Raw genomic sequence first — 11510 nt, 5'->3', positions numbered from 1 at the left:
ATGGGTTTCTGTTAAGTGTCTCAGGATCCACATAAGAGTGAAACCATATGGTATCTGTCTTTCTCTGTATGGCTTATTTCACTTAGCATCACACTCTCCAGTTCCATCCACGTTGCTACAAAGGGCCATATTTCATTCTTTCTCATTACCACATAGTACTCCATTGTGTATATAAACCACAATTTCTTTATCCTTTCATCAGTTGATGGACATTTAGGCTCTTTCCACAATTTGGCTATTGTTGAGAGTGCTGCTATAAACATTGAGGTACAAGTGTCCCTATGCATCAGTACTCCTGTATCCCTTGGGTAAATTCCTAGCAGTGCTACTGCTGGGTCATAGGGTAGGTCTATTCTTAATTTTTTTAGGAACCTCCACACTGTTTTCTAGAGTGGTTGTACCAGTTTGCATTCCCACCAACAGTGCAGGAGGGTTCCCGTTTCTCCACATCCTCTCCAGCATCTATAGTCTCCTGATTTGTTCATTTTGGCCACTCTGACTGGCGTGAGGTGATATCTGAGTGTGGTTTTGATTTGTATTTCCCTGATGAGGAGCGATGCTGAGCATCTTTTCATGTGCCTGTTGGCCATCTGGATGTCTTCTTTAGAGAAATGTCTATTCATGTTTTCTGCCCATTTCTTCACTGGATTATTTGTTTTTTGGGTGTGGAGTTTGGTGTAAGAGACTCACTTTAAATATAATGCCATCCACAGGCTGAAAGTGAGAGAATAGAAAAAGATATTCCAAGAAAATGGTAATCAAAGCAGAGTGGATGGATATCCTAATATCAGACAAAATCAGTCAAAACTGTTACAAGAGACAAAGAAGGACACTATATAATCATGTATAATCAACTCACCAGGAAGATATAACACATAAATATATATGTACCAAGCAGCAGAACACCCAAATGTATAAAGCAAATATTGACAGAATTGAAGGGAGGATTCAGACAGTAACAAATAACAGTAGGATACTTCAATACCTTTAATAATGGGTAGATTAGTCAGACAGATCAATAAGGAAACAGAGGACTTGAATCTCAACACTATAGATCAATTGGTCCTGATAGACATATACAAAGCACCCCACCTAACAAGAACAGACTGTTCTTCTCAAGCACACATAGAATAATCTCCATGATAGACCACATGGTAGGCCACAAAACAAGATAACTACCATCTCCTTTCTGCCCCCTAATCTAGCAAAAGAATCTCCAGCCCACCCCAACTGAAAATACACAGGCGAAAGGAATTCTGGAAAATAAACTTCAGTCTACTCAAGTGGGCTCATCACATTCATCTTTTAAGTCCATAAAATCATGTACTTTGTTCTCTTCTTTTCTCAACTTACATATTCTTCTGCTACCATATCCCTCTCCATGACTTCTGTGTGAATATTCCCCAGCTTTATACACCCAACTCTGCTGGTGTCTTTTGAGCTATCTACTTAGATATTTAAAATGCCCCACTGGACATCACCTTGAGATTTCACATGGCCCTCACCTTATTCAAAATGAATTCATCTCTCTCCTTTTTTGTGTAGTTCTCATTCTGGCTAAGGGCACTATTGTTTACCTAGCATCCAAAGCAGAAATCTTTTAGTCATTTTCAATAGCTTTCCCTCTTGGATACTTTTAATTAGTAAATACTAATTTCTATCTGTTCTAGTTCTCCTTCATTACCATCGCTATCGTTCAGTTCAGGGCATTCTCATCTTACACGTAAATAATTGCAACTATCTCCTGTCACCCCACCCTCTCTTCCCTTACTCTATCATTGTCTGTGCTCTAAGTATGGAGATCTCATCATATTACTCCCCGGTTTAAAATCCTTAACTTGTTCCCTTTAACGTACAGGATGAAATCCAAGCTTTGTGTAGCATAAAAGATTCTCAAAGATCTGATCACAACTTACTTTTGTAACTATGTTATCTGTTATCCTGTTGTAGCTCTTATATTCACTCCCTTTTATAAGACTCAGACAGGACCTATTTTATTAGTCCTTCCATGGAAATTCTCAATCTGAAGTTGGCGTTTCTCTCTGTTGGTGGAATGGGTGGTATGTGACTTTCCCTCCCTGTGGTTGCATTCTCTACCCTGTGGGGAAAGCCCTCATATAGTGAGAAAGATTCATAAAATGCAAAACGAAGCAGAGATTAGAGACAGAAAGAAAGAAAAATGGAGAAATAGAACCCTAATAAATTGGATCCCACTGGCCCAAAGGCTACCTTTGCTTTCAAATCAACAGGTTTCCTTTTTATGTTTAAGTTCATTCGAGGTATACTTCTGTCTCTTGTAAAAAAAAAAAAAAAAAAAAAAAAAAGAAGCACTGACTCATACAGTCCCCACATATACATTTAATGTTTAATCATACTGCACCACATTCACAACCCCCCATGTCTCTGTGTCTTTGCACAATGCATCCCTTCTCAAGGATGATCGTCATTGAAGGATCATCCTTCCAGACTCCAAACATCACTTCTTATCAAACTTTCTCTTGATATCTTCAGATTAAGCTGACCATTAAGCTTTGAGGACCTCAACCTAGCTATAGAATTTACCACCCTGTATTTATGTATGTATTTCTCTTCTCAGGTGGTAACATTTTCAGGAAAGGGACCCCACACCCTATTCATTTTGTATATGTCATCAATCACAATGTCTGATGTAGAGACAGTGTTCAATTCCTATTTGTTAAATGACGGATGATTTCACGATTTATGCTTACTATTTTGAAGGAGGGTGTCTTTTTGTGTTCAGAGAAAAGTCTTACTGATCTTGGGATAGTACTTGTTGAAACTTTATTTTTTCATTTCATGTATACTCTAGCTGAACAAGGAAAGGAATACATGCTGTTGTTTCTATTTGTTTTCTATAAATGATGTAAATAAGTCGGTTTCTAGTATTTTTCACCAAAAATATAAGTTAACGAAAGAAAGAATAGAATCTCCCTAAAGGAGATTTCCTTTAGGGCTTGGATTTCTGGGCAATGTGAAAAGAGATTGATATTAACATGCAGCAATCCAGTGGAGACTCAGCCAAGTCCTGAGGCAAAGTTTTCAGAATAAATACCCTTGCGATTATCAGCTTCAAATTTGGTATGTATAAATGCCTAAGAGTTAAGCTTCCCATTCATTTATTTTCAAAGATTAACAAGGATAAATAAGTGTACCTATGTACAAGTGTTCAAAGAAAGCTCTGTAGCGTCCCAGTTTTGGTCAGTTTCCTAATATTAAAAACAAAACTCACATACACTCAACATTGCATCACATAGCCTCTGTATTTTATTTTCAAATTCTGTTATAGACCCAAAGAAATAATTTAAGTAATTTAATGCTATTTTATTGTACTTGAGATTAATTAATTTCCAAATTGATAAAGATGTATATAATTCTAGGCAACTAGATTGAGATTAAACTGTACATTTTCATTCTAATGACAGCATTCTTACATTTTTTTTTAGCATGGCTGAAGATATTTTTGGATGATAATACATTACGATGCTCAGTTCAATGGAATTATAACACAAAACTTTTTTTTATTGAACTGCAGGAATGTCCTGAATCAAACCAGTACCTTCTCTCATCTGTAGTCAACCAATAACATACCTATTCTCCTTTAGCTAGGAAAAAGATCTAGGTTCATCCAATTTCCATCCCATAGGCAGAGATGACCATTTGAATCAATGAACTCTGATTCTTTTCTATAGGAAAGCTGGAAATCTTTGGAAAATTCTTTACAAAACATAATGTTGGAGGAGGACTTCTTCCTTTTTGGTCTTATTCTCCAACTGCAATTTCTCACAAGAGAACTATAACAGAGCTGACTGTTCTTATACGTTTTAACTGGGCTACTGCAGCTCAGGAGAAGTGGGGTTTTTTTCTTTTCTTTCTCTCTTATCATTTTTCTTTTCTCTCTTTCTCTCTCTTCTTTAATGTATGTGAAATGTCAGTGAGCTAAAAAGAGCTGAGTGAGCACAACTTCTTCATTTGATATTCTTGCCTTTGGCCAACCACTTCTATTTTTCTCTTTCAGGAAGCGCGGGAGGAGTTGATGAAGAGTGAATCAAATTTTAGAACCCTCAAGAAGAAACTGAGACCAGCTCTCTTTATGTCTTTAATATTTTCCAATGGTGACAGAACCATATGATAAAGACATAGATATTAGAGATAATTTTGTGATCATGCTGGAATACTGAAGGAAAATCCCACTCAAAATATTATGCTGTGAGTCATACAGATTGGACTTACTTTGTATGGGGACAAGCAGGGTTGCAAAGGATCTGTAGATAGAAAAATGAATCTTGTTTTTGTATCAGCCATTTCCAAAGATGTTGTTTTATGCGCTAAGTTATTCTCAGAGATCATTGCTGAGACTTGCTCATAGTGGGCACTCAATAATTATGTATTGAATGATCTCTGATTGAAGACTGGAACTATATCTATTTTTATATAAAATGTTTTTATATAACGTTTTATATAAAAATATTTTATTTGAATCTTAGTCACAGAAGAGAATGAGAGAGCAATATAATAATTATTACTACCTATCAAATGCCTTCAATTTGCCCACCGTTGCAATGTGCTTCAATTACTAGATATTTAATCCATAATAATAGGGCTTTCTAGAAGTCTCAGTTAATTTCTTTAGAACAAAGTGAATGATCAGCAAGCATCTGTTATCAATACTCTAAAAGTTTGATGAAATAATGATATTCCATTAGTGATAATGTTAGTTTTGTTTGCAAAATAAACTTACTTTAAATGAGATAACCACATAAAAAGCATTTAAAAGCCTAAAAAACTTCACCATCCAGAAAGAAATATTTTGAGTTTGCTGCAGTAGTGAGAAGTCAATTGTGAAATGTGACATTTCCTATATTTTATTTCTTCCTATAAGTAAATTTTAAAAATTGCTTTATTAATGTAAATGATTGGCTACCCTCAACTGGCAAATCCGGGTTTTAATACTGATGGATATGATAGAGAACAGTTTTATGATTTTTAAATATTTGGGATGAACTTTAAAAACTGGATAGGTCCTAAGTGATAAAAGTGAGTCAGTGTTTTCTCCAAGGTTTGGGGGCTCAGATGAGGCACAATGTAGCACGGACTCATGACTAGCAAGATAGCAACCTACCACTTTTTGAAAGCTGGACAATATCAAACTGGCAAAGACAGAAAACATTCTTAAAGTATACAGCCTATGGGTTCAGAGAAGCTCCTGTTTTGTCTATCTAATCCAATGTTCGTAACCTTTAATTCACAAAGGATGGGATGTGGACCGCAGACAATGTTAGTGCGTTGTAAAATGGAATCATGGGAGCGGCCAAGACATTCGTTGAAATGAAGGATTTAGTTTTGAAGCAGTCGACATTGATGTTCTGTTATAACAATTTTATTTTGACTGTACCAAATGATGGATGAAGATGCAGTTGTCTGGTCTGATGGATGTGGTACTATGCAAAGGTGCAATGCTCTGTGCTTTCTTATTGAATAATTCAACTTGAATTTTTCCCCAGAGAATAACTAGACACGGCATTTTCAACTAATTTACTGTCTCGAAAATTTCGATTTAGTTGGCAACATAATCGTGGTTACTTTATTATCAAATAAGAAATAATTTTGTAGGAAATTGTAGTAATTGTAGAATTGTAGAATTGTAGAAATTGTAGTAATTGTTAGATAGAATTCGGTCAGCAATTTGTCTACGGTGATGGTGCCATGTGAGAGTACATGGGGATCTGTTATGCACTGAACTGTGTCTTCCCAATTTTATGTTGAAGTTCTAACTCCCAATTGTGACTGTGTTTGGAGATAAGGCCATTACGGAGGTGATTAAGAAACGATGAGCTCATAAGAATGGGGCCCTGATCCAATAGAAAAGTGTTCATAAAAGAAGGAAAGAAGACATCAGGAGTGTGCATGCACGGAGGAAAAGGCGATATGATGACACAGTGGGAAGGCAGCCATCTGCAAACCAGGAAGAGAGGTCTTACTAGAAACCAACCCTGATGACACCTTGATCTTGGACTTCCAGCCTCCAGAACTGTGAGAAAACACACTCCTATTGTTTAAGCCACCTTGTCTGTGGTATTCTGTTATGGTAGCCTTGCCAGACTAGTACAGGGTCGTGTAGGATATCAACTTCAGAGCGTTGCCTACAGCTTCAACTCTTCTTAAGTTCTCTGAGTAACTAGTTATGGACTAAGGATACTAAATATCCTTGTGATAAGGTGCTTCTTGAGCTTCTTGAGATCTATTTTCTAGAGGTACCATCTCTGATTTAGTGAATTAGATGCTCGCCACCACAATAGGCATAAAAGTAAATTTTTATGGCGGAAAAATATGCATAATGTAAATCTTACCATTGAAGCTATTTCTAAGTGTACAGTTTTATGGCATTAAATATATCCATATCCTTGTACAACCATCACTTGTACAACCGTCCCCACCATCCATCTCCAGAACTTTTTCCTCTTTTCCAACTGAAACTCTATACCGTGAGACACCAACTCCATGTTCTCTGTCCTTTTACCTCCTAGGAAACACCATTGGACTCTCTGTCTTTATGAATCTGGCTATTCTAGGTAACTCATGTAAGCTGAATCATACAATATTTATCAATTTGTGACTGGCTTATTTCACTTAGCATAATGTCTTTAAGATTCATCTATGTTTTAGCATGTATCAGAATCTTCTGTTTTAAGGCTGAATAATACGTTTAAACATTCATCCTTCAATACACACTTGGGTTGCTTCCATCTTTTGACTATTGTGAATAGTACTGCTATAATATGGGTCTACAAATATCTGTTCAAGTCCCTGCTTTCAATTCTTTTGGGTACAGATCCACAAGTAGAATTTCTGGATCATATAGTAATTCTATTTTAATTTTTTTTGAGGAGCCATCATACTGTTTCTTCAGTATGCGGCCCCATTTTACATTCCCACCAACAATGCACAAGGATTCCAATTTCACCACTACCCTCACCAATGTTTGTTGTTTTATTATTTTTTTAATAATATCCATCCCAATATGTGTAGAGTAGTATCTCATTGTGGTTTTTATTGGAATTTCCTTAATTATTAGTCATGTTGAACATCTTTTCATATGCTGGCTGAAGATGTGTGTATCTTCTTTGGAGAAATGTATATTCAAGTCCTTTGCCCATTTTTTTTCAGTTGGGTTGCTTTCTTATTCTTGAGTTACAGGAGTTCCTTATACATTATAGATATTAACCCTTTATCAGATATATGGTTTACAAATACTTTCTCCCATTATGTGGGTTGTATGTTTACACTGTTTATAGTGTCCTCTGATGTATAAAAAATTTTAACATTGAGGTAGCTCAATATATTTTTTGTTGTTGTTGGCCTGTGCCTTTCGTATCTTCACTGATAAATCATCACCAAATCCATAGTCATAAAGCTTTTTCCCTTATGTTTTCTTTTTAAGTTTTGTAATTTCACATCTCAGTTTTGGGCTTTTGGTCCATTTTGAGTTAATATTTGTATATGGTATTAGATAAGGTTCTAATTTTATTCTTTTGCATGTGATTATCCAGTTTTCCCAATACTGTTTGTTGAAGAATGTCCTTTCTGCATCGAGTGGGTTTGGCACTCTCACTGAAAATCTTTCAACCATAAGTGAGGGTTTATTTCTGGATTCTCTATTCCATTCCACTGGTCCATACGTCTGTCTTTATGCCAGTACTACGGTCTTTTGATTATTCTAGATTTGCAGTAATTATTGAAATCAGGGAGTATGAAGCTTCCAGCTCTGCTTTTATTTCAAGGTTGTTTTGGCTGTTAAAGGTCTATTAATATTCCATTTAAATTATAGAATGAATTTTTCAAGTTCTGCAAAAAAAAATTAATTGGGATTTTGATAAAGATTATATTGTATTCATAGATTATTTTGGGTAGTATTGACATCTTAACAATATTAAGAATTGTCGTAAACAGTTTCAGTCCATAAACACGGGATATCTTTCCTTTTGATGTCTTCTTTAACTTACTTCAGAAATACTTTATAGTTTTTAGTGTACAAGCCTTCTGTCTCTGTCTTTAATTTTTAAGCATTTTATTCTTTTTTTGAGAGAGAGAGAGAGAGACAGAGAGAGAAAATCTTAAGCAGGCTCCACACTCAGTGTGAAGCCTGACATGGGGCTTGATTCCATGACCCTGGGATCATGACCTGAGCCGAAATCAAGAATCGGTTGCTAAACTGACCGGGCCACCTGGGCGCCCCTTAAGAATTTTATTATTTTTGAGGCTTTGGTAAATGCAATTGTATTCTTATTTTCCTTTTCAGATTGTTCATTGTTAGTGTATAGAAACAAAACTGAGTTTTGTGTACTGATTTTGATTTTTTTATCTTAATATGTGCATGCTAAATTCATTTATTGTTTCTAACACTTTTTGTTGAATCTGTGGAATTTCTATATATAAGATCATACTATCTATGAACAAAAATGATTTCACTCTTTTTCTTTCCACTGTGGGTTCCTTTTATTTATTTTTCTTACACGATTGCTCTAGCTAGGACTTCTAGTACTATGTTAAATAGAAGTGGCAAAAGTGGGCATCCTTGTCTTTTCTGTTTTGGTTTTTATTTTTTTAAGGAAAGGCTTTTAATCTTTCATCATTGAGTATGATGTTAGTTGTGAGTTTTTCATATATGGCCTTTATTATGTTGAGGTAATTTCCTTCCACAATCCCCCCCTCCCAATTTTATTTATTTACTTTTCAATAAATTTAAATCCTTGAAGTGTACAACATCACATGGTTTCTGTGTCCAATGGTCTTAGCAGGAAGGTTGCTTGGGAACTTGGTAGGAACCATGCCACTCTTTCAACCCTATACTTGGGGTTGGGGTCTAAGGTAGAGTTTAGGTCAACTGGAACACAGAGAGTCACTAACAAACTAGAGGCAGAGGCTCTTTGCCAGGAAATGTAGACAATTTCACTATTTTAACGGCTGGCATGGTCATACCAGTGGTCCACCTGAATATCAGTCTTCTTCTTGTGTATCATATTCTATTCTAAAGAGTCACACATAATATTATATGAACTGATTTTAAATATTTTTAACAATGACAGTCAAAATAATGACATTTTCTCATAAAAGGTAGACCATATGTGAGCTTAATTTTTGGTAAGTTGATCTTCTTTTATTTAAGAAGACCACGTAAGACCGGTCATGTTTACCAACAATAATGCATAATACTTAAAAATTACTTACTAAAATGATCTTCAGATTTCAAGCTAGATTTGCAATCATTTGCCTCTGAAAGATAATTTAATCACACATTCTCTTTTTTGGTGGTTAGTTATCTGCCCTTAAAAGTTAATAACCTCTAGACGGGAACTGCATCAAAATTGTCCAATTTTATTTGCTGCATGTCTGTACCTAATGTTTTTTCTTGATTCATGTTGCTTTTATACATTCACAAATATTATTCTAAATGTGATCAGAGTTATATATTTTTATAACTTTACTGAGATATAATTCATTTACCGTAAAACTTGCTTTTTTAAAATATTCAATTCAGAGGTTTTTAGTATATTTACAAAGATATACAACCATCACCACTAACTAATTTTAGAACATTTTATCACCTCAATACCCCTTACCGGTCACCCCCTATTCCCTAGTGCCCGGAATCACTAAGCTACTTTTTGTCTCCATAGACTTCCTTGTTCTACCCATCTCATGTAAACAAAAATATACAGCATGTCTTTTGTTACTGGCTTCTTCCAGTTACCTTAATGTTTTCAAGGGTCATTTGTGTTGCAGCATGTGTCAGTACTTGATCATTTTTATTGCTGAATAACATTCTATTGCGTGAGCATGCTATATTTTGCTTAACTATGCATGAGTTGATAGATACTTGTGTTGTCTCCATTTTTTCTACTATGATTAACACTGGTGTGAACATGTATGTACAAGTTTTGTACGGGTATAGGTTTTCTTTTTTTTTTTTTTTTAAATTTTTTTTCAACGTTTTTTATTTATTTTGTGGACAGAGAGAGACAGAGCATGAACGGGGGAGGGGCAGAGAGAGAGGGAGACACAGAATCGGAAACAGGCTCCAGGCTCCGAGCCATCAGCCCAGAGCCTGCCGCGGGGCTCGAACTCACGGACCGCGAGATCGTGACCTGGCTGAAGTCGGACACTTAACCGACTGCGCCACCCAGGCGCCCCTAGGTTTTCTTTTGAGTCTGTGACTGGGAGTGGATTTGTTGTATCAAGGAAAAGGAAGTTTTTAAAAAATTTTCCCAACTTTCTGCATGATTAATATAAATTTCAGACTGTCTGTATATGTGTATTTGTATATATGTGTATATATGTTTATATATACAGATATATGTATATATACACATGCATATGGATGTGTATTTATATATGCAATCTTCAGCTTTAAAGAGTGTGGAAATATTTCTTGAAAGTTACTGAAATAAATATTTAGACATTGCATTAGGACAACTGTGCTATCTCAATGCTATCTACAGAATATGTCAAAATCCATCATGAAGCATTGACTTAGACATTTATAGTATTAATCTATTTTTATGCTTTTAAATGGTAACTTCTTGTTCCCATTGGCTACTATAGTTGGAGTCTTCATCTGTAAAGCAGTTTTTAATAGAGCAGATTGATCAAATGAACACCGAATCTAGAAAGTTTAGGATGTGCCTAGCATATTTTAAGCCCTGAATACATGACATCTACTCTTTTTCTTCAGTGTATTTCCATCTCATTTATGAGTTTCTTTCTTTGCTGTGAAATTTTGATAAATTATGGAACCAGCAGTTGGTATTTAGTTTAAATGGGGTAATCATCAAAGGCATTCTATTGAATTAGCTATTAAAACACTTAATTCTAATCCCTAATATGTCTCATATGTACAGAGGCAATAAAGACAAAAATAACTTTATGTCTCTTATAAATTTTATTCCCCAAATCAATTGCTATCAATGTCAGTAATGACATCTCTATATGTAAATTTGATTCTCTATTTTTTTGAGAATACAAAATGTCTTTCAGTGTTCATAAATTTGGCTCCAAATGCAGTTCTAATAGTGCTCTTTGAAATTAGAATAATCTTTTATCCCATATTTTAGAGCAAAATTACAAAGCATCTACTTAAAATATCAAAATCATATGTAACGCTTAACTGACTTTTGAATCATTCTCAAAATTTACATATTAGATTTGGCTTCCTTGCAAGTAGGTTATTTCTGTTACTCTTTTTCTTTTGAGATTCATGATAAAACAAATGAAAACCTTTAAGCACTCATCTAACCTTTCATGGTTGCTGTGTGCTTTAAAAGATAACTGCCCCTTCATGCTTGCATGGGTGTTATTTCTGAAGAGGTTTAAGCCCCCTTCCAAATCTCCAATCGTTCATAGTTGATATTCTTTTGGAGCCTGCAAGTAAAGCCAGCACAGTGAGCAAAAAAAAAATTAACTAGCAGGAAGGTACTGTTGGTCAACACTTGTAA

This window comes from Acinonyx jubatus, chromosome F2, assembly GCF_027475565.1.
Source record: "Acinonyx jubatus isolate Ajub_Pintada_27869175 chromosome F2, VMU_Ajub_asm_v1.0, whole genome shotgun sequence".
Lineage (NCBI taxonomy): Eukaryota > Metazoa > Chordata > Mammalia > Carnivora > Felidae > Acinonyx > Acinonyx jubatus.
This window is presented reverse-complemented; position numbering follows the sequence as displayed.